This window comes from Rhinoderma darwinii (assembly GCF_050947455.1).
Source record: "Rhinoderma darwinii isolate aRhiDar2 chromosome 5 unlocalized genomic scaffold, aRhiDar2.hap1 SUPER_5_unloc_12, whole genome shotgun sequence".
NCBI lineage: Eukaryota > Metazoa > Chordata > Amphibia > Anura > Rhinodermatidae > Rhinoderma > Rhinoderma darwinii.
The window spans coordinates 45653-67047 of NW_027461768.1; the positions used below are offsets into that span (position 1 = coordinate 45653).

The 21395-nt window shown below is 46.9% G+C and overlaps 4 non-coding genes and 1 pseudogene across 4 annotated transcripts; all 5 read left to right on the forward strand.

Annotated features, from left to right (window-relative positions):
• Positions 1–5477: 5477 nt before the first annotated feature.
• On the forward strand, positions 5478–5669 carry LOC142685169 (U2 spliceosomal RNA). The gene has a single exon (XR_012854714.1). It is a non-coding gene; the product is annotated as a U2 spliceosomal RNA (small nuclear RNA).
• Positions 5670–6955: 1286 nt separating this feature from the next.
• On the forward strand, positions 6956–7057 carry LOC142685201 (U2 spliceosomal RNA; annotated as a pseudogene).
• Positions 7058–12593: 5536 nt separating this feature from the next.
• On the forward strand, positions 12594–12781 carry LOC142685167 (U2 spliceosomal RNA). The gene has a single exon (XR_012854712.1). It is a non-coding gene; the product is annotated as a U2 spliceosomal RNA (small nuclear RNA).
• A 1286-nt stretch (positions 12782–14067) lies between these two features.
• On the forward strand, positions 14068–14258 carry LOC142685223 (U2 spliceosomal RNA). The gene has a single exon (XR_012854734.1). It is a non-coding gene; the product is annotated as a U2 spliceosomal RNA (small nuclear RNA).
• A 6320-nt stretch (positions 14259–20578) lies between these two features.
• On the forward strand, positions 20579–20773 carry LOC142685193 (U2 spliceosomal RNA). The gene has a single exon (XR_012854727.1). It is a non-coding gene; the product is annotated as a U2 spliceosomal RNA (small nuclear RNA).
• Positions 20774–21395: the final 622 nt, after the last annotated feature.

The window sequence follows — 21395 nt, forward strand, 5'->3', positions numbered from 1 at the left end:
CCTGCTCCTTGGCCTTGGGGGATCGTCTCTTTTCACAGAGAGACTTCACCCCCTTGCTGCTATTTGGGGAGTGGGCTTAGCCCCCGGACAACGAGTTGCGATCGCGCCTTACCCAAGAGGTCAACCGGCCTTGAGGCGTTTTTCTAAGAGCGTTCCGAGGGCGTTTATCGGGCTTCGTAGGTGTCTGGGGTACCCTAATCCTTGGCCTTGGGGGAGGGTTCCACTTAATTGTGGAATCTGAGCCCTTGCTGCTATAAGGGACAGGCTTAGCCCCCAGGCACTGAAAATGCCATTTACATTTGGATTTGCATCCGGGGACACCCGGTTGCGCCAGTCCGTCCGCATCGAGGTGGAAGAAGGCCATCGCCAGCGGAAGAACCTTCGCTTCATTGTGGAGGTGATTCTGCTGGACTTCCTGGGGCTCAAGCGGGCGGACATCCTGTGTCTCAACGACCAGGAAAGCCGCGGTCGGTACACCGTATCCTTTACGGCCGCGGCATGTTGCGACAACATGCACAAAAGATTGTCTGATGCGGACCAGAGTGAGGAGCGGCTAAATGGACTGAACTTTTTATTCCTCTACGGGGAGGAAGAAGTCCCGCTCGTGATGTGCATGTTCAGTCCATTTGTCTCAGAGTGTGACATTGAAACCTTCCTCAGTCGTTACTGCAGGGAGGTCCGCTTCTCACATAAAATCTTGAACACCCAGAGCTTCTGGAATGGCAAAAGAAAATATTGGGTGAAGTTCCGCCAGGATCCCAATGGCATTGGAGGCTTACATCACCCACCCCAGAACTTTGCCATTGGGAAGAATCGAGGATTCCTATTTTACCCCCAGATGCCAATAGCCTGCCGGAACTGCTTGAGATATGGCCACACCAGAGAACATTGTGACCGGCCCCATGTGGTGCAGTGTAACAGGTGTGGCCAGGTTGGACACGTAGCGGCAAAATGCAGTTCCGAGGTGTTGTGCAATCTGTGCGGCATGACTGGGCATGCTTTTAAAGATTGCCCCCGCAGAGCGAAATCTGGGCCACCCAGACCAGGGCCAGAGCGGCAGTTTGCAACATGTGCAGACGCCGCTGGTAATGCCCCAAAACGAGCATTGACGACTGAGGGGTCCAGGCCAAAGTCCTTCACAGCTCCATCGGGGGGCCCACCGATGTCAGCCTCGAGGGACGGCCATAGGGATTCCACCGGGTCCAGGCAGAGCAGGAGGAATTCTGACTCTGCTGGACATAAGTTGACCGGCACCTCTGCAAACAGGTCCTCTGCTCCGCCTGCAGTGGACCCTGTTGAGGCAGTGGTTAGCGACAGGCGTCGTGGCTCCGTAGGTTCTGCAGTAGGACCTGACGCCTGTCCCAAGAGTGTGGGCATGGAGCGGAGACACTCTGTGTCAGACGAGGGCTCCATTAAGAAAACCCTAAAATATGCTGGATTGGAGCCTCGTTTTGACCATTTCCGGTCAACGGGGGGGTCGGAGCAAAGTTCCTCCACTGCGGTTGTGGAGGGGCTTGCGATGAAGGCTCCCCGTAAGCAGGCAAAGGTTGCCAAGAGTGATGGGACCTCACAGGCCCCTGTGCAGCTGCCCAGGAAGGACATCAGCGATATCTTCAGCCAGGGGCCAGAGATGGGTGAGAGCGACTTCGAGGAGATGGATAGGAGCCATTCTGCAAAGAGACAGCGAGAGGAAGAGGAGTCCGGAGTTCGGAGGAAAGCTGCCTATCGGAGTTCGGATGAGAGCAGTGTGGGGGTTGGAGCCGCCCACGTATCTGGCTCTGACCCTACCAACATCCAAGATTTATTGACCCCTCAAAAAGGGGGTCCAGACTCGCAGCTGATCTCCGAGTACGACTCTTCTGGTTCGGACCCTGACCTCAACTAAGACTATGTTGGTTCCTATCAAAGTCGCCTCACTAAATGTGAGGTCCCTAAAGAGCCCTGTCCGCAGGACTGCTTTATTTTCATTTTTAGAGACTGTGGACTTTGACCTTTGCCTGCTTCAAGAATGTGGAATCCCTAATGACTTGGAATATCAAGATTTAAAGATGGACTGGAAACTAGGCCCCTCAGTCTGGTCTGGTGGAAATGACTGTCGCTCTGCGGGGGTTGGATTGCTCTGCCGAGGTCGTTTTATCTCCATCCAAACAGTGACTGAAATCATGCCCGGCAGAGCTATTTTAATACATTTGCTTTTTAATGGAATTTTAATTCGTGTTTTAAACGTTTATGCCCCTCCTACCAAACAGGAGAGGGCAGAACTATTAGAGATTTTACCATTGTTTTGTGTTGGGTCTACCCCCCTGCTGGTGGGTGGTGATTTTAACTGTGTGCGAGATGGAGAACACCGGCAGGGTGGGGATTTTAATCGAAAAATTGACCGTACTTCTTACCTGCTCAAGAATTTTATTGGTGATTTTAAATTGAAAGATTGCTGGAGGGAACTCTTGCCTGCGGACCCAGGCCCCACCTGGTCCAATGGAAGAGTGAGCTCCAGAATTGATTTTATTTTCACTTCTAATAGTTTTATTCCCAAAAAATGTTTGCTTTTAACAAATATTTTATCTGATCACAAGCTCCTTTCAGTGCACCTGGAGCTAGAGGGAGAGCAAAAAGCTTGTAGGGGTCCCTGGAGACTAAACACCACACTCCTGGAGGACCCCATCATTAAAGAGGAGTTTGTGCGGACCTACCAGTGTTGGCAGTCCCATAGAGCGCCCAGTCAGCCTATGCTACACTGGTGGGAGGGCATTAAACCCAAAATCAGAGCTTTTTTTATTCGAGCAGGTAAGAAGAAAGCAAAAGAGAAAAAACAATGGTTTTATGTTCTTAATAAACGTTTACATGTACTTTTTAAATTGAAGGAGATTGGTATGGATGTTGATGATGATATCTTAAATCTTAAAGCTGAAATAAAACATGCCATAGAAGAGAAAGGGAAACAAATAATTTTTAATTCACATGTAAAGCACCTCGAGGATGGCGAGAAGTGTTCCCGGTTCTTCTTCAAAAAGGTAATGGATAAACGAGATGTCATTTTAAACCTTGAAGGAGAAACCACTATGGTCGGCATTTTAAATTCTGCTTTTAATTTCTACCAATCTCTTTTTAACAAGAAAAATATTGATCCTTCCTTTTTAGAACATGTTCTTAATTCCCTTGATGCCAAGCTAGATATTTTAGACCAGGAAGTTTTATCCCGTAATATTACCTTGGAGGAACTTTTATTTGCTTTTAAAAGTTTTTCTAATGGGAAAGCTCCTGGGGAAGATGGTCTGCCCATCGAATTTTATCATGCTTTTTGGGAAATTTTAAAGAATGACATGTTTTTATTGTATAAGGAAGTTTTTATTACTGAAGAGCTGCCCCCTTCCTGGAGGAGGGGGATTGTGTCCTTAATTTTTAAAAAAGGTGAGAGGGACCAGTTAAAAAACTGGCGCCCTATTACTCTTTTAAACGTTGATTGTAAAATTTTAGCTAAACTAATAACAATCCGTTTTAAACCTTTTATTCATAAATTAATCCATCCAAACCAGGTATGTGGGGTACCTGGGAGGTCAATTACTGAGTCCCTGAATATTTTACGTGACATCATTTGGTATTTTAAAGAAAGGGGTCAAAGCCTTGCTATTTTATCCTTAGATTTCGAGAAGGCTTTTGACCGGGTCTCCCATGAATATCTTTTTATGGTTCTTAAAAAGATGGCTGTTCCTGAAATTATTTTAACACGTATTAAGCTTTTATATCGATCCTGTTTTAGCCAAATTTCTATCAACGGATTTTTAACTAAAGGTGTTCCTCTTTTATCAGGGGTGAAACAGGGGTGCCCGTTGTCTCCGCTCCTTTTTATTTGTGCCATAGAACCTCTGTTCACCCTAATAAGAGATGATAAAGTCATCAGAGGCGTGCCCATACCTGGAGGAAGGGGGAACCAGATAAAAATCCTAGGCTATATGGATGACGCCACCGTCCTATGCCCAGACGCCGCTTCTATGAGACGGGCATTGAGGAACACCGGCTTTTTTTGTGAAGCCTCTAGTTTTAAATTAAACGTTGATAAGTGTGACTGTTTTTATACTGGTGTATGGGATTCCTCTGTGACACCAGGAGTTAACATGCAGCAGGATCAGATAAAAATTTTAGGAATTGTTTTTAATCAAGAAAACGATGGGAGACCCAATTGGGATTCAGTAATTGCCAAAATGGAAAAAAAGGTTTTAATGTGGAATTTGAGAAATCTCACCATGGAGGGAAAAGTTTTAATAATTAAATCTGTTTTATTACCCATAATGCTTTATGTAGCTATGGTTTTCCCTCCAACAATTTTATATATTAAAAAAGTGACCAGGATCTGTTTTATGTTTTTATGGGGTTCCAAAATGGAAAAACTAAAACGTGATTTTATGTACAGATGTAAGGACAATGGCGGGAGAGATGTTCCTAACCTTTTTAACTTCTTTTACATTAAATACTTTTGCTTCTGTTTTAAAATGTATAATTCTGATGGTATTTTTAGCTACTTTTTAAAGTACGCTACGGGCATGATTTTTAAACGATGGTTTCGTGTCCCTTTGAATTCTCCTGTGCTTCTGTGTCCCCCAAAACAATATGCGGTGCTCGAAAAAACTGTCAGGCTCCTAGGTCTCCAAGAATTGGAGCCTGACATATTGGGGGACCAGAAAAAAGTGTCACTCTCCTGTAGGCGGCAGGAGGATACACTGGCAGTTTCAAATTTCTCACAGGCAAGGTCCAAGGTGGTGTGGCGGAACGTTTTCGGGAAATTTATGGCAAATGTGCACAAGGACCTTGCCTGGGCAATCGTTCACCAGTGCCTCCCTACTCGTGAATTCCAGCATAGGCGAGGACTGGTGGCGAGAGCCAAGTGCCCGAGAGACAGGTGTGGTGACGACGAGACGGTAATGCACCTGTTTTGGAACTGCCCATATGCACAGGAGGTTTGGAGGAAGGTAGGCCCATTGCTGAAATGGGCCTGCGGTCTTAAAGATCTTAAATTTGAATACGTGTTTTATGGTCTTTTTAACTGCCCAAGTTTTAAACAGCAAATGGTCTGTTGGATCATTTTAAACTGTTTTAAGAATGCCATCTGGAAGGTTAGGAACATTCTGCTTTTTAAACATGATTTTATTGACGTTAAAAATTGTGTGAAATATGCCCTAAGTGAAATGTATATTTATTATCTTAGGGACAAAAAGCAGCTAGGGGTAAAAGAAGCAACATCCATGTGGTGTTTGCAAATGTGGAATACCATAACATTGTAAATAAAAATGGTTTTATTCTTTTATGTCTTTTATGCCCTGTATAAATTTTATCCTGCTATTGTTCTGTACTTTTATTATAACATCTGTATTACTGGTCTTATTATTATTACTTTTGTATTCATTTAAATGTATGAATATTCATGTATTATGCTGTTGATTTTATCTTGTGGTTTCAATTTTAAAAAAAGTCTGTAAAATATATTATTTTTGCCAATAAAAAACTTTGTTGAAACCTTATCTGTTCTTATCAGTTTAATATCTGATACGTCCCCTATCTGGGGACCATATATTAAATGGATTTTTAGAACAGGGAGATGGAAATAGAGCTTGCTCTGTCCACTCCACGCATTGACCTGGTATTGCAGTATTTCCAGGACCGGTGCACCCTTCCCTTATGTGTTGACTAAAATCAGATTCCAAAAGTGTTTTTTCTCTTTGCCATTGTTTCTGTCTTTCTGAAGGGATCTCCCCTTTTAATCCCATTATTTCAACACCTGTTGGACAATGCATTTGTACAGTCATGTGTGATAATGAGCTCATTTATTAAATGCAATTAATGAATACATTGCCACCTCTTGTTGTGTGTGTGTGTGTGTGTGTCTTCTGTGTTTCTGTGTTTCCGGCATTTCACATTGGAACAGCTCATTCACCTTCCTTGTCTTCTCTCCGCCCTCCCTCCCTCCCTCCCTCCTAGGTAAGTTAAAGAGCTGCACCTGAGCCAGCCACTGATTGATGCAGCACCACAGTCAAATAGTGGAGTGGAGTGGAGTAGGGGAACAGCAAACAGCCATTAAAGCAGCCAGCCGCCTACCCGCCACAATGGACCTACCTGTGTACACTAGGTGGATGTGATGGAATGTACTGTCGTCCCTACATTTCAAGAAGAAGTAAGAATTGCAGTTGCAACAAACCCTTGCTTGCCTACAAAGAGAGCAGCAATTTGGATTTGTTACTATGTTACCTGGAAGAATAACAAACTGTGCAAGGATGGAGGTTGTAGGAGCAAAGAGAAGTTGTCTGTAAAGTTGGTGGATGCCTATTTTCCATTTTGCAGTCCCTTGTCTCCCTCTTGTGGCCTCCTGGAGGCAAATAAATGTGCAAAAAAAAGACAGCCTGGCGGCCGGCTGTTGCAGTGTTGCCCTCTCAGGCAACACTGAGTGACTGACTGAGCCTCACAGTCTTATATAAAGTTCAGACGGAACTTTGCACGTGTCATAGTGGAGCCCTCAGGATTCCAGAGCCAGCTTTCTGACATCATAATGGGGCCTGCCTCAGAGATAAAAGCCTGGGCCCAGGCAGTGTTGTTCAGTGCTGCTCAGCAGGCAGCACAGGACTGGATTAAAGCTGATACAAGGTGTGAAGGAACAAGGGGTGGCTGTGGGCATGCACTTGCTGCCGCTGCCAGTGTTTATCTGCATGGCAGGAGGGCATTTGGGCGTTGCCAGGAAGGCGTTTTTATGTAGATTCCTCCTCTTTCAGCACTGCATTGTGGTGCAAGCAAAAGAAGCAAATCCTGTCTGGCTTCCTCTCCGGCCTTTATTCACCTCCCGCTTAGTAGCTGTAAATGTGTGTGAGCCTGCAGGGCCCCATGGAATTGCCTAGGAGTAGGCTGAATCGCTGCAAGGGGTGAACAGCAGTATGGGACAGGCTCGGGCAAGGCAAGGGCCGCTCGGGTTATCGCTTCTCGGCCTTTTGGCTAAGATCAAGTGTAGTATCTGTTCTTATCAGTCCTTGTAAGGATAGATAGCTCGGAGAACCACTGGGGGCTATAAACACTAGCTTAGCGATCCAAGAGCGTTCCAGACGAAGCCGGCGACGAACTGCGGAGAAGAACCAGCGAAGACGACGATCCAGAAGGGAGAAGCCGCCATCGAGGAAGAAGCTCCGGGAGATCGCTGCCGGGAAGAAGAAGGAGAACTTCGGAGAAGAGCCGCTGCTGAAGGGGATCTTCGAAGAAGCTCGGCCGCAGAAGAAGAAGCTCGACGAGGAACCGCTGCGGAAGAAATTTCGTGGAAGAACCTCGGCCAGCAAGGAGAAGATTTGCATAGCTCCGCCCCCTTCGGGAAAGAGCTATCGAAGATCCTCCCCAAGCGACAGGAACAGCTGGAAGAAGCCATGGCCTCAACCAGCAACCCTGCCACCCAGAAGGAGAAGGCAGATGGACCAGGTGAGCCGGCACAGGCCAGGACATCTCCTCCTGAAGCCTCCTCAAGCCAACAGGCCACCAGGAAGCCGAACCAGGCTGCTCCAACCCTGGAGCCCTGGATGAAGCAGACGGTGGCCCTGAAGCTCAAGGAGGTGGACGGGAGAGTGCCGGACATGACGGAAGAAGTGTTCTGCCAGAAGATGCTCCTGGATCAGGGCTTCGCTAAGCCGGAGACCATCAGTATCCAGGCCTTCATGACCGGGATGTTCTTCGTGACCTTCGCTTCGATCAACATCTGCAGAAGGTACTGGGAGATGGTGAAAGCGGCGAGGCCTGAATCCCCTTTCTCTCGCTTTGTGGGCAACTGCCCTGTCCAAAGAGAGGAAAGGCGGGTGACGGTCTCAATGCGGAACCCACACACCCCCGGCAAAGACATCACCACGCTCCTGAAGCGGTTCTGCACAGTGGTGAGGGAACCCACCCACATCCTGAACGGACTCGGCTTCTGGACTGGCAAGTGGTCGGTAATCGTCCGACTGAACAAGGATTCGAGCGCGGAAGACGGCCTCCAGCACCTGCCCCAGTCATTCTCGCTGGGCAACTCCTACGGCCTCATCTACTACCCGGACATGCCGCAGATCTGCAGGAGATGCAGCAAGAAGGGTCATTCGGTGAAGGACTGCAAGGAGGACGCCTGCAAGAACTGCCGGGTAACAGGACACGAGACCAAAGACTGCCCGAAACGGACAATGTGCAACCTCTGCGGACAAGCAGCCCACTCTTACAAGGACTGCCCGAAGAGGGATCGATCCTGGGCAACTGTAGCAGCGAAAGCTCCAGCCAGAGGGAACCCCGCCCCAGCCAGAGCTCCAGCGGCACAGAAGACCGGGAAAAAGAAGGATGGTAAGAAGACGACAGTCCCTCCCCCCCCTCTCCCGGCCCTCCCTCGCCCTACCCTTCCCACCCTCCCTCGCCCGGCCCTCCCCACCCCCCCGTCCCCAACCCCTGTCACCCCCACTGAGGCTCTCACCTTCTCCTACCCACCCATCTCAGTGGTCCTGTCACCTGCACCTCTCCCAACCCAGCCTCCCTTCTCCCCAGCTCCAGCAGCACTAACATCTTCCCCTCCAGCTGCTGGAGTCCTCTCCCTGGAGGATTTTCCCCCTCTTGTCTCCTCAGGTGCCATCCAGAGGAAGAGAAAGGTGAGGGACAGCCCAGCTGCTGAGTCCTCAAAGAGACAAGTCGTGGAAATCTGCGAAGATTCCCTTGCGCAGCAGGAGGAAATGGAGCAGATGGTGGAGGAACTCGTGTCTGAACCTGAGGTCATCGACTTCACAACAGACATCCAGGTGGCTACAATCCTGGAACAATTTTTGTCAGAGGGCCTGCTGGATCTTTCGGACCCGCCAGGCGAGGAGGATCCGCCCGACCGGACTGGTAACTAAGGTGTATCGTTTGCACTAACCTTCTTTATTCTCCCCCATGGCTGCTAAACTTAACATCTTTGGCCTCAATGTGAGGAGTGTTAGAGATAGGACTAGATGTCAGATGGTGCTAACTTTTCTTTCCAAGCAGTCGAGTGATGTATTTATGCTGCAGGAATGTACTCTCCCCTCTTCCAGGTCATACCATCATCTGGCCAGGCAGTGGACCCATGGCCCGTCCTACTGGTCTGGTGGGGGCGACTGTAAGTCTGCAGGGGTTGCCATCCTGATTAGGGGAAGCGTATTTACTGTTGACTCTGTCCAGGAGCTCGTCTGCGGCCGCTTGTTGGTCGTAGACGGTTCCTGGGCGGGAGAGCCGATTAGGCTCATCAACGTGTACGCTCCCCCTATGAAGGCTGAGCGCCTGGAACTATTCCAGACCCTGCGGACCCAGCTCGCCACCACTAGGGCAGTGGTGATGGCCGGGGACTTCAACTGCCCCATCGAAGAGGATGGACGAAGTTCCGGCACTTCAATCAAGCTGGATGTCAGTTCCAAACTGCTTATCGAGATGGTAACCGAAGCATCCTTGCAGGACGTTGTGGGCTCCATGGGGATCGGCTCTGTGAACTATTCATGGAGCCGACCCGATGGCTCACTTCGTTCTCGGATTGACTTTGTGTTCACCTCCCGGGCAGTCAAGCAGCATGGGCACTCCATGATCCCCTGCTTCTTCTCTGACCACAGGGCCATTCTCTTCCAGGGTGCCATCGGCCACGGTTTTCCTCCCGGCCCTGGCTCCTGGAAGCTGAACTGTGCCCTGCTGGAAAGAGAGGAGGTACTGGCGGAGCTTAGAGACGCCTATATTGTTTGGAGGAATGATAAAGTTTTCTTTGACAAAACCTGTGACTGGTGGGAATATGTTAAAGTTGAATTTCGTTGTTTCTTTCAGGCAAAAAGTCGCCAACAGGCGTGTGAGAGGAAGAGAGACTTCAGAGAGATGCAGCGTCAGCTGCGATCCCTGCAAGACCTCCTTCAATGCGGCTGGGATGTCAGGAAGGAGCTGGAGGAAGCCAAAAAGGGCCTGAAAAGGCACTTTGAGGAGGAATCCAAGCGAATTGTCTTTCGTTCCAAGGTGGAGAACCTGGAGAAGGGTGAGAAATGTAACTCGTTCTTTTTCAGGAAACTCCATGCCGGCCACACGCCCCTGAAGGAACTCCGAGATGAGACCGGAAACATGCATTCTGGGAAGAAGGAGGTGATGGGAGTCGTCACAGACTACTACCGAAGCCTCTACTCCCGGAAAACCACTGACCCCGAAGCCGCCGATAAATTCCTGTCAGGTATCACTAATCATCTTGACCCTGCAGGTACGGAGGCTATGGATGTACCCCTGACGGTGGAGGAACTGCTCTCTGCCGCTAAATCCTTCAGACCCGGCAGGACCCCGGGCAGTGATGGTCTCCCAGCAGAGCTCTATGTAGCGCTGGGGGACTTGATCTGTCCGGACCTGCTGGAGCTCTATGAGGAGATGGTGGTGGAGGGTAGAATGCCACCGTCCTTGAGAGAAGGCATGATCACGATCTTGTATAAGCGGAAGGGGGAGAGATGTGACCTGAAAAACTGGCGTCCCATCTCTCTCCTGAACGTGGACTACAAGATCCTCGCCAAAGTATTGACCAACAGACTGAAGGTTGTCATCGGACAGATCATCGGATCGGACCAAACCTGCGGCATTCCTGGCCGTAGGGTGGCCGACAGTCTTGCCCTGGTGAGGGACACGGTGCATTACATGCAAAGCCGCCGTACACACGCGGCCCTGGTCAGTCTGGATCAGGAGAAGGCTTTTGACCGGGTCTCTCACGAATTCATGGGTAAGGCTCTGCGTAGGCTGCGGCTTGGCAGGTTGTTCTGTTTGTATGTTAACCTGATGTATTGCGACATTTACAGCTCGGTGCTGGTGAACGGCTGGAAGACTGACCCCTTTCCTGTATCGTCGGGGGTTAGACAAGGCTGTCCTCTTTCACCTCTCCTTTTTGTTTGTGTTATAGAGCTCTTCGCAGAGGCTATCCGGCAGAATGGAGAGATCAGAGGGATCACCGCACCAGGTCCAGGACACTTCGAGGTCAAATGCTCGCTGTACATGGACGACGTGACCGTCTTCTGCGCTGACCAGAGTTCGGTGACTGCACTCGTCCAGACCTGTGAGGAGTTCGGACGCGCTTCAGGGGCAAAAGTCAACTGCGGGAAGTCGGAAGCCATGCTCTTCGGAAAGTGGTACCTGCCTTCTCCTGCCTCCTTCCCGTTTACTATCAAGCCGGACTTCATCAAAATTCTGGGAGTCTGGTTCGGTAAGGAAGGTGCAGCCCTAAAGTCGTGGGAAGAACGCTTGGCCAAAGTCAACCAAAGGATCGGACTGTGGAGCCTCAGACAACTCACTATTGAGGGCAAAGCAATGGTCCTGCGTAACGAAGTCTTGCCTGTGCTACAATACACTGCACAGGCATGGCCCCCTCTTGCCACCGTCTCGAGGGCCATTACCAGGACTGTGTTTCGCTTCATCTGGGGCTCGAAAATGGACAGAGTAAAGCGGACTGTTATGTACAAGGAGCCCCGCAAAGGTGGGAAGGGTATACCCGACATTCCCACTCTGCTGCGGATCGCTTTTGTATGTGACTGTGTTCGTAGGACTCTGAGGACAGCAAACGGCTCTGCGGGCAAGGCCATGTCCCGCTACTTCCTCCTTCCCCTCTGGCGAGGTTTTGGCTGGGACAAGTGGGACAGCTCCTTCCCTTACAACTGGCACGCTCCCTGGTTCTACGGAGATGTCGTCCGGTTTGTGAGGGAGCATCAACTGGAGGGTCTTAAGCCCGACTTGTGGAAACCTAAGACGATCCACAAGCACATCAGAGCAAAGGACTCACTGGAGTTTGTTCCAGGGCTTCATGCCGACACGTTGGAGACTGTTTGGACTAACGTGTCATCTGGCAGGTTGACCAACGGGCACAAGGACATTTCATGGATGGCCATCCAGGGAGGACTGCCTCTTAGGTCATTCATGCATGCCCGCAACCTGTGCAAGACCCGGTACTGCCCCAGGTGCCCCTTCACGGAGGAAACATCTTTGCACATTTTCTGGCAGTGCCCCTTTGCACAGGGTCTGTTGAAAGCCTTGGAACACGAACTCAAGGACTCAGTTCCCAGGAACAGACTGTCGTACCGCTCGGTACTTTATGGACTATTTCCTGGGAATACCACGGATGGAGCAATCCAGGAAGCCTGGCGCCTTATGAACTGTTTTAAGGACGCTATATGGTTCGCCAGGAATCGTCTGATTTTGCGGAGAGAGAGTGTGTCCGTCCAGGACTGCCGCAGGCTGATCCACAGCCTGCTCAGAGACTATTCCACCTGGGACAGCCCGGACGTCGATGAGGAAGAGGACTGATACTCCCCTTCCCCCCACTCTCCCTTCTTGTGTGTTGTCTTTCAATAAAGCTTCGGGCCTGTGATTTCCCCCTTCCCTATCCCCTCCTACCCACTCCCCTATCCCATCACTTGTCTGTAATGCTTTGTTGTTTGGCGTTAGTGAATGCAAGAATGTTAGTGTAGCATGTGGTGTAATGTATAGCATAGGCTAGCCTGTACTGTGTATTATACTGTCATGTTATGTTTGACGACTGTTATTATTTATTATTTGCTGCTTCATGGCTTGCGCTGCGTCGCAGTAATGTTTGTATGATGACGATTGATTGTCAATAAAGCAATTTTCAATCAAAAAATCTGTTCTTATCAGTTTAATATCTGATACGTCCCCTATCTGGGGACCATATATTAAATGGATTTTTAGAACAGGGAGATGGAAATAGAGCTTGCTCTGTCCACTCCACGCATTGACCTGGTATTGCAGTATTTCCAGGACCGGTGCACCCTTCCCTTATGTGTTGACTAAAATCAGATTCCAAAAGTGTTTTTTCTCTTTGCCATTGTTTCTGTCTTTCTGAAGGGATCTCCCCTTTTAATCCCATTATTTCAACACCTGTTGGACAATGCATTTGTACAGTCATGTGTGATAATGAGCTCATTTATTAAATGCAATTAATGAATACATTGCCACCTCTTGTTGTGTGTGTGTGTGTGTGTGTCTTCTGTGTTTCTGTGTTTCCGGCATTTCACATTGGAACAGCTCATTCACCTTCCTTGTCTTCTCTCCGCCCTCCCTCCCTCCCTCCCTCCTAGGTAAGTTAAAGAGCTGCACCTGAGCCAGCCACTGATTGATGCAGCACCACAGTCAAATAGTGGAGTGGAGTGGAGTAGGGGAACAGCAAACAGCCATTAAAGCAGCCAGCCGCCTACCCGCCACAATGGACCTACCTGTGTACACTAGGTGGATGTGATGGAATGTACTGTCGTCCCTACATTTCAAGAAGAAGTAAGAATTGCAGTTGCAACAAACCCTTGCTTGCCTACAAAGAGAGCAGCAATTTGGATTTGTTACTATGTTACCTGGAAGAATAACAAACTGTGCAAGGATGGAGGTTGTAGGAGCAAAGAGAAGTTGTCTGTAAAGTTGGTGGATGCCTATTTTCCATTTTGCAGTCCCTTGTCTCCCTCTTGTGGCCTCCTGGAGGCAAATAAATGTGCAAAAAAAAGACAGCCTGGCGGCCGGCTGTTGCAGTGTTGCCCTCTCAGGCAACACTGAGTGACTGACTGAGCCTCACAGTCTTATATAAAGTTCAGACGGAACTTTGCACGTGTCATAGTGGAGCCCTCAGGATTCCAGAGCCAGCTTTCTGACATCATAATGGGGCCTGCCTCAGAGATAAAAGCCTGGGCCCAGGCAGTGTTGTTCAGTGCTGCTCAGCAGGCAGCACAGGACTGGATTAAAGCTGATACAAGGTGTGAAGGAACAAGGGGTGGCTGTGGGCATGCACTTGCTGCCGCTGCCAGTGTTTATCTGCATGGCAGGAGGGCATTTGGGCGTTGCCAGGAAGGCGTTTTTATGTAGATTCCTCCTCTTTCAGCACTGCATTGTGGTGCAAGCAAAAGAAGCAAATCCTGTCTGGCTTCCTCTCCGGCCTTTATTCACCTCCCGCTTAGTAGCTGTAAATGTGTGTGAGCCTGCAGGGCCCCATGGAATTGCCTAGGAGTAGGCTGAATCGCTGCAAGGGGTGAACAGCAGTATGGGACAGGCTCGGGCAAGGCAAGGGCCGCTCGGGTTATCGCTTCTCGGCCTTTTGGCTAAGATCAAGTGTAGTATCTGTTCTTATCAGTTTAATATCTGATACGTCCCCTATCTGGGGACCATATATTAAATGGATTTTTAGAACAGGGAGATGGAAATAGAGCTTGCTCTGTCCACTCCACGCATTGACCTGGTATTGCAGTATTTCCAGGACCGGTGCACCCTTCCCTTATGTGTTGACTAAAATCAGATTCCAAAAGTGTTTTTTCTCTTTGCCATTGTTTCTGTCTTTCTGAAGGGATCTCCCCTTTTAATCCCATTATTTCAACACCTGTTGGACAATGCATTTGTACAGTCATGTGTGATAATGAGCTCATTTATTAAATGCAATTAATGAATACATTGCCACCTCTTGTTGTGTGTGTGTGTGTGTGTGTCTTCTGTGTTTCTGTGTTTCCGGCATTTCACATTGGAACAGCTCATTCACCTTCCTTGTCTTCTCTCCGCCCTCCCTCCCTCCCTCCCTCCTAGGTAAGTTAAAGAGCTGCACCTGAGCCAGCCACTGATTGATGCAGCACCACAGTCAAATAGTGGAGTGGAGTGGAGTAGGGGAACAGCAAACAGCCATTAAAGCAGCCAGCCGCCTACCCGCCACAATGGACCTACCTGTGTACACTAGGTGGATGTGATGGAATGTACTGTCGTCCCTACATTTCAAGAAGAAGTAAGAATTGCAGTTGCAACAAACCCTTGCTTGCCTACAAAGAGAGCAGCAATTTGGATTTGTTACTATGTTACCTGGAAGAATAACAAACTGTGCAAGGATGGAGGTTGTAGGAGCAAAGAGAAGTTGTCTGTAAAGTTGGTGGATGCCTATTTTCCATTTTGCAGTCCCTTGTCTCCCTCTTGTGGCCTCCTGGAGGCAAATAAATGTGCAAAAAAAAGACAGCCTGGCGGCCGGCTGTTGCAGTGTTGCCCTCTCAGGCAACACTGAGTGACTGACTGAGCCTCACAGTCTTATATAAAGTTCAGACGGAACTTTGCACGTGTCATAGTGGAGCCCTCAGGATTCCAGAGCCAGCTTTCTGACATCATAATGGGGCCTGCCTCAGAGATAAAAGCCTGGGCCCAGGCAGTGTTGTTCAGTGCTGCTCAGCAGGCAGCACAGGACTGGATTAAAGCTGATACAAGGTGTGAAGGAACAAGGGGTGGCTGTGGGCATGCACTTGCTGCCGCTGCCAGTGTTTATCTGCATGGCAGGAGGGCATTTGGGCGTTGCCAGGAAGGCGTTTTTATGTAGATTCCTCCTCTTTCAGCACTGCATTGTGGTGCAAGCAAAAGAAGCAAATCCTGTCTGGCTTCCTCTCCGGCCTTTATTCACCTCCCGCTTAGTAGCTGTAAATGTGTGTGAGCCTGCAGGGCCCCATGGAATTGCCTAGGAGTAGGCTGAATCGCTGCAAGGGGTGAACAGCAGTATGGGACAGGCTCGGGCAAGGCAAGGGCCGCTCGGGTTATCGCTTCTCGGCCTTTTGGCTCAGATCAGGTTTATTGCCTGGTCTGGGCCGGGGGTTCGGTCTTTCGTGGAGTCCTCTCCGACGTTTTTGGGAGCGATCATCGTGCCGTTGGGCATTCCTCATCAAGATGGCAGCTGTGCGGAATACAATTCGTTTTGTGGTGAATGAGCAGAGGAGAGAAGAAGTGGATACTGGGCACATCATTGAGAACATCCTTCTGGACCTGGCTGGAGTCACATTGGTAGAGGTATTCTGTATCCAAGCTTTCAGCAATATTGCTACGTATGACGTATCCTTTTTTGAGGCCGCCTACTGTCTAAATGTTTTTCAGTTGCTCAAGGAGAAACACATGCATGAGGCTTTAAAATCTATTGAAGTGCAACCTCTTTTTTCAGCAGTGGAGAAATGTATTACCATCCACATGTATAACCCATTTCTGGATAGAAGGCTGGTCAGGGCCTTCTTAGCTCACTACTGTACCCATGTTAGAGGAGGTGTGGAGCAGAAGAACCTATGGGGAGTTTTCAATGGTGATATTAAGTACTGGGTCAGGCTGAAACCTGACTCCAGCTGTATTGGAGGAGTGATGAATCCTCCTGCAAATTTTTCAATTGGTGGTAATAAGGGATATCTTTATTACCAAGATATGCCATGTTTTTGCAGATCATGTTTTTCCTACGGGCATACCAAAGATGCATGCAAAGGCAAAGTATGCAGGAATTGCAAAGAAACAGGACATGAGGCTAGTACATGTATTTCCCCATCCAGGTGTGACATTTGTGGTTTGCCGGGTCATACTTGTAGGAAATGTCCAAAGGTGTTTCCCTTTTTAGGGCAAGAGAGAAGAACATGGGGCAGACAGGTGAGAACAACAAGTTCCCTTGCTGCCACTTCTGATGCAATTTCAGAGCCAGCTGGCAGTGTTTCTGTGCCTGCTTCTCAGGACCCTGGGAAAGCTGGATTAGGAGAGGTTCTAACCTCACATACTAACAGCATGGAGTTGGGTGTGGTCCCTCCTGCAGAGCAAAGTGTTGATGAAACACCTGGGGTTATGCCTATGGAAGGTGAAGACACAGCGCCACCTATTGGGTGTGCTTCCCCTGATGATGGTGCAAGTATGCAAATTTTGTCTTTTTCTAGCCCAGAGTCAAAAATGGAAGACTCAGCTAAAGTGGAGTGGTCAATATCGGAGGAGGACGAGAAGGAGGCCAGGATGCCTAGTGCCACTAGTGCTGAAATTTTTCATAAAGTGGTCTCAAAAAGGGGGAAGTCTGGAAAGGCGGTGAAGAGACTGAAGATAGGCTTATTGGAAGATTCTGCTCATGCAAATCCCTTCTCATTGCTGGACAGTGACTCTAGTTCTAGCCCTAAGTCATCTGAGGTGGCCTCAGAAGTACCCAGCTCTCCTGGGGAAGGTTTCCTCAGTGAAGTCAATGTGGCAAATCTGGAAAGAGCTATGTATTTCCCTGGGACGTGATATGTTCTGGTTATCTCATGGCTTTCCTTTGCACTAACCATACTATGCCCGCATGTCTTTGAGATTAAAGATTGTCTCTCAAAATGTACGGGTGTTCTCCTCTGCTCACAAGCGTGCTGCAGTCCTGGACTTTTTGGCCTCTAAGGGCAGTGACATTGTTTGTGTACAAGAATGTGGTTTGTCAAAAAATCCTAGTAAAGAAGAATGGAAGTTTGGGGAAGCAATTTGGTCCTTTTCTTCCACAAATAGGAACGATGGAATTGGTATTCTCTTTAAAAATAATGAGTTTGTCATCAAACAGACTCAAATCATTCAGGAAGGAAGATGTGTCTGCGTGTTACTATCCTACAAGGGGTGGCAGTTTAGGCTTATCAATATCTATGGCCATGCTGTGAAATCTGATAGGTTGGCACTTTTTGATACTTTAAAATTTTTTCTACACGGTAAAGTTCCTGTTATTATTGTCGGTGACATTAACTGTATCCTGGAGAAGCAGGCCCGAGCTGGATCCACAGAGTCTAATGTGGACGCTACCGGAGTTTTGTGGAATAAAATTTTGCAGGACTTTGCTTTGCAGGACGCTGTCACCAGGAAACCAGGTCCATTTACCTATCATGCCGATGACGGAAGAACGGATTCTCGTCTGGACTTTTTCTTTTTTTCTACCTCTGCAATGGAATGTGTAGATTATGCGCAGGAGAGAGTGTGGTTTTCAGATCACGAGTGTTTGTTGGGGGTTTTTGTTATAAATAATTTCTTTTATGGTAGAGGGGTATGGAAGATGAATGTTAGTTTTCTGAGTGATAAAAGGGAAAAAACTAGGTTTGGGAAAAAATATGGGTTTTGGGTTAGGAAGAAAAGTTCTTTCTCTAATGTGTGTGAATGGTGGGTATGGGTGAAAAAAAAGATTGGTGGGTTTTTTAGACAGATAGGGTATAGAAGAGCGAGAAGGAAAAGATTAGAATATTCACGCTTTAATATGCGGATGACGTTCCTTCAACAATGTAAAAATTTGGGTATGGATGTAAGACACGATTTGGAAAAAACAAAAAAAGATATTAAGGAGTGGTTCCGAGAGAAAGGGAAAGAAATTATATTTAGGTCTAAGGTGGAGGTTAGAGATAATCACGAGAAGTGCACTAGATTTTTCTTTAAAAAAATGTGTGGTGGAAAAAGTGGAATGAATGTATTATTGGATAAGGATGATAAAGAGGTGTTCGGTAAGGATGTGATTGATGTGGTGTCTGATTTTTATAAAAAACTGTATGATGTGAAGAAATGTGATTTGGGCGATGATGAGGAGTTTTTGGATATTGTGTGTAATTTTGTTCCTGAAAGTGAATGTGCGTTTTTGCTTGGTGAGATTATGGATGGTGAAGTAAAGGATGTGGTGGGAAGTATGGCTAAAAATAAGTCTCCAGGGATCGATGGAATACCAGCTGATTTCTATGGGAAATATTGGGATATAATTGGGAAGGATGTTATAGAAGTTATGAGAGTGTTGTTTTCTGGGACTAATATGTGTGATGTGATGAAGAAGGGTATGGTAGTTTTGTTGCATAAAAAAGGAGATAAGAGACGGTTAGAAAACTGGCGACCAATTACTTTGCTTAATACGGATTATAAAATTTTTGCCAAGCTGATTGCGAATCGTATGAGAGATGTGATTGGGTGTGTGATTGATGAGGATCAGGTATGTGCGGTACCGAAAAGGAAATTGCATGAAAACGTGGCGTTGGTGCGGGACATGCTTGAGGATTGTAAGGGTCGGAATAAGAAGGTGATTGTCTGTGCGTTAGATTTTGAGAAAGCGTTTGATCGTGTGGCGCATGTGTTTTTGTTCAAAGTGTTAGAGAGAATGGGTTTTCCGGTTCAGTTTGTGAGTTTGTTGAAGAATTTATACGCGAATGCAAAGAGCTGTGTGCAGGTGAATGGTTTTTTTTCAGAAACGTTTAATATTATGTCTGGTGTGCGACAGGGTTGTCCGTTGTCTCCCATCCTATTTATTTGTGCGATTGAACCATTGTTGCAAATGATTAGAAATGATAAGGTTGTGAAAGGTTTGGTGGTGCCCGGGTGTGATGGAAAGCGTGTGAAAGCTTTGGGATATATGGATGATATTTGCGTATTGTGTGATTCAGTGTATGATATGTCCAGAGTGAAGTTGATCGTAAATATGTTTTGTATTGCGTCTGCTTTTAAAATAAATTGGGGTAAGAGCAAATTTAAAATTTTTTTCAGTAATGAGCGGGTGAGTGATTCTGATATGGAACAGGTGAATGGTGTGAAAATTTTGGGTATTGTGTTTGATGATGAGCTGAAAGGGAGAGAAAGTTGGGATGAGTTAGGTGGTAGGATTGTGAGAAAGTTGGAAATGTGGAGAATGAGGGATCTTTCTTTTTCGGGGAAGGTTTTAATTGTCAAAAGTATTATTCTTCCTATGATTTTATATGTTGCTCTGGTTTTTCCTCCTGCTGTAGCTATGTTAAAAAAAGTGAATAGAGTTTTGTTCCTTTTTTTATGGGGGAGCGGGATTGAGAAGGCAAAGAGAGAAATTCTAATGAAAAGCAGACGTAATGGAGGCTTGGATTTCCCAAATTTGGAGATTTTCATCGGAATTAATTGTGTACGTTTTTTTGTAGAGCTTTTATTTAAAGAATCCAAGGCTTCCAGAATGTCGAAATATTTAGCTGGAACGGTGATTCAGCGTCTAAGGTGGGAAAAACGTAATTTATGTAAACCAATTGCTTTTCAGTGCACAGGGTGGTATTTGTATGTTGAAAAATTTATTAAAAAGTTCCAGCTAGAGGATGTAAGAATGGAGAGATTTTTGAGTGAAAAGAATGTTGTGAGAAGTATGTGTATGAATAATGTGATGTGTTCTGTAAATGGTTTGAATTCAATGGAGTCTAGGTCTGTGTGGAAGAAGATTGTTACGTATGATGTGTCAAATAAGCAGAAAGATTTGTTATGGATGTCGGTACATGGAGTGTTGCCTGTAAGGAGTGTTCAGAAAAGAAGAGGTTTGGTTGCATCTGAAAGGTGTCCGAGAGAAGGTTGTGGGGATGATGAGGATGTGAGTCATGTGTTTTGGTCGTGTAAGCATGCAAAGGATGTTTGGAAAAAGTTGAGTGGGTTGTGCGAAGAATTGACTGGTTTGAAGAGTTTGACGTATGAAATTGTCTTGTTTGGTTTGTGTAGTTTGGGTAGTGAAAAGGATAGAGTGTTGTGGATTTTTTTGACTTGTGTGAAAGAGGTATTGTGGAATATGAGGAATTTGAATGTGTATAAAAGAGAAGTATTTGAGATTGAGGATGTGGTTAGTATGGTATTGGCTAAGTTGTATTTTTATTATAAATGGGATCTAGAAAAAGGTATGGATGCGGAAGGGATATGGCGAATGTTAAAATGGCGGTATTTAGTTTGAGGAATTTTGTTTGACTTATCTTGTATTTGATGGAAAAATAAAATAATGAACCAGAGTGATGAGATTTTTTGAAAAATAGAGAGGTGGTTTGAACAACTACAGTTCTCGGTTTTATTCAAAAAAACCTGAATGGTTTAATAAAAAAAAAAAAAAAAAAAAAAAAAAAAAAAATCTGTTCTTATCAGTTTAATATCTGATACGTCCCCTATCTGGGGACCATATATTAAATGGATTTTTAGAACAGGGAGATGGAAATAGAGCTTGCTCTGTCCACTCCACGCATTGACCTGGTATTGCAGTATTTCCAGGACCGGTGCACCCTTCCCTTATGTGTTGACTAAAATCAGATTCCAAAAGTGTTTTTTCTCTTTGCCATTGTTTCTGTCTTTCTGAAGGGATCTCCCCTTTTAATCCCATTATTTCAACACCTGTTGGACAATGCATTTGTACAGTCATGTGTGATAATGAGCTCATTTATTAAATGCAATTAATGAATACATTGCCACCTCTTGTTGTGTGTGTGTGTGTGTGTGTCTTCTGTGTTTCTGTGTTTCCGGCATTTCACATTGGAACAGCTCATTCACCTTCCTTGTCTTCTCTCCGCCCTCCCTCCCTCCCTCCCTCCTAGGTAAGTTAAAGAGCTGCACCTGAGCCAGCCACTGATTGATGCAGCACCACAGTCAAATAGTGGAGTGGAGTGGAGTAGGGGAACAGCAAACAGCCATTAAAGCAGCCAGCCGCCTACCCGCCACAATGGACCTACCTGTGTACACTAGGTGGATGTGATGGAATGTACTGTCGTCCCTACATTTCAAGAAGAAGTAAGAATTGCAGTTGCAACAAACCCTTGCTTGCCTACAAAGAGAGCAGCAATTTGGATTTGTTACTATGTTACCTGGAAGAATAACAAACTGTGCAAGGATGGAGGTTGTAGGAGCAAAGAGAA